This window comes from Nannochloropsis gaditana, assembly GCF_000240725.1.
Source record: "Nannochloropsis gaditana CCMP526 unplaced genomic scaffold scaffold415, whole genome shotgun sequence".
NCBI classification, from domain to species: domain Eukaryota; class Eustigmatophyceae; order Eustigmatales; family Monodopsidaceae; genus Microchloropsis; species Microchloropsis gaditana.
In genome coordinates this window covers 3,518-5,400 of record NW_005803538.1, presented here as the reverse complement: position 1 = coordinate 5,400, position 1,883 = coordinate 3,518, and positions in this window count along the sequence as shown.

Sequence of the window (1,883 nt, the reverse complement as noted above, 5' to 3'; positions counted from 1 at the left end):
CTCCCGGGTGCGTTGGCTCGTGGCTGCCGCGGCGCCGGCCGCAGCAGCCCCGTGCGTCTTTAGGTACGTGACAGTTTTTTGACCATGTTCCTGCCAAGAAATTGTGTGTACGTGAACAGGCGAGTGGCGTCCAAGACACACTGCAGTGAATTGCGGTCAAGAAGGCGCCTTCTCCGCCAAGCTTTAACTTCGACATGTCTTTTTCAGCAGCACCCACCCCGGATCCGTATCTCTGGTCCCCCTTACCTGGAGATAAGCGGCCGTTTCTTTGACGGTCCTCGAGGCTTCTTCCCTTTTTTCTGCCCAGTCGAAGCCTTTCGCCTCCGTTGCAGGTCTTTCCTCCTTGAGGGAAAAAGGAAGGAGGGAGCAGAGGAGGAGCGTCGGGCAGTGCGCGGAAGAAACGGCATGAAGGAGTAAAGAGAATGATTCATGAGACATTTAAAAATCACGAAATCGTGGGTGGGATATCAAAAAGTAAGTCCGAGCGCGAACGCGTGAAGATGGATGGGAACAGTGCGTTATGAAAAATATGTATAGTATGATAAAGACAGAATAGTTTCAAGAGTCACCTACCGGTGCAGAGCCGCCCACAGAAACGGTTTGATCCATGAATATTTCGATGTATGTCTTGAATCAAACAATTGATCTGTTAAGAAATACGTTTTAAATGGTTATCTTGTGGAACAAGACAGCATATTTCTGCTATCTCCTAGCTTCAGAAAAGTATCTTCAGAAGAAAGGGGAAGACGTGGCAATCGTGGGCAGAGTTAATGCGCACGTCTGCCACGGCTCACTATCAAGCATGGAAATTATAAAAACTAGATTGCTTGCTAAATGATAGTGGCTGCTTGCCAGGCCCTGGGTTTGTCTGGGTGTGGGCTATATATTGGGAGGAAGAGACAATCGCTCCCGGCGAGATCGAAGCATGCCTTCGGCCAGGGAACATAGATTTGTAGCAATGTGACCAAATTCATTGCATTTCTTTGCAGAGATAAGACCATTTCAAGTCATGGCCATCCGAGTTATAATATTGTGTCATACAATCGGTCGCGGGGTGAGATCACGCCTTGAGCGACAATATTTCGCACGAATGTTCGACAGGCTGCTTAGTCGAAGTCCTGCCAGGCGTTCTGTTTGTTTCCTTGTTCGAAGCCCTAACCTTACATTCGCGAATTTCGATCCCAATACTCTCCTGAAGTTATCATTCCTGCGCTACTCTCTTATGTCATTTCGTATTTCTTTTGTTTGCGTGGCCCTCTTTCTCAGAGTTTGCCCTCAAGCTTACCGACGACGAAAGTGTTTTGGTGCGTATGCCGGATTGAAAAGGAATTTATTTCAGTTACTAATTCATGGCTTATCTCCTCTTACGTTGCTCGCTTCTATATTCTCCCTCTTATTTATCAGGACCTTTCCCCTTCCCCTCACAAAAACCATCGGAGGCCGCCACCCTTTCCGTCCCTCCATTTCTCCTCAGCCCTTCTTACTTGCCGCCTCCCTGCAAGGAAAGGAACAAGGCATGATCGCTCAACGCCAACTTCGCCCATTGCCTCTCCGCCCACCATTCCTCAGGAAAACGTTGCCCGCGCATCTCCATCTCCCGGATCACGTTCCGCTCGATGTTCCGTGCCTTGTCCTTCACGTCCAACGGGCTTCGCGACGTCAGCACCGGCTTGGGACTGCGGTCATCGTACCCCTTCACCTTGACCCAGATCAATGAGCGATGCTGCCCGAAGAGGGCCAGGCCTTGGAGCAGCCTCCTTAACTCCATATCCGTCCAATTCAACGGCCGTCGCCGTTTCTTGCCCCGCTCCGTCATCACAGGCACCAGCTCCCGTTTCCCCCCTCCTCCCTCGCCCCTGAACAAGGCTCGCCCCGTCATCCCT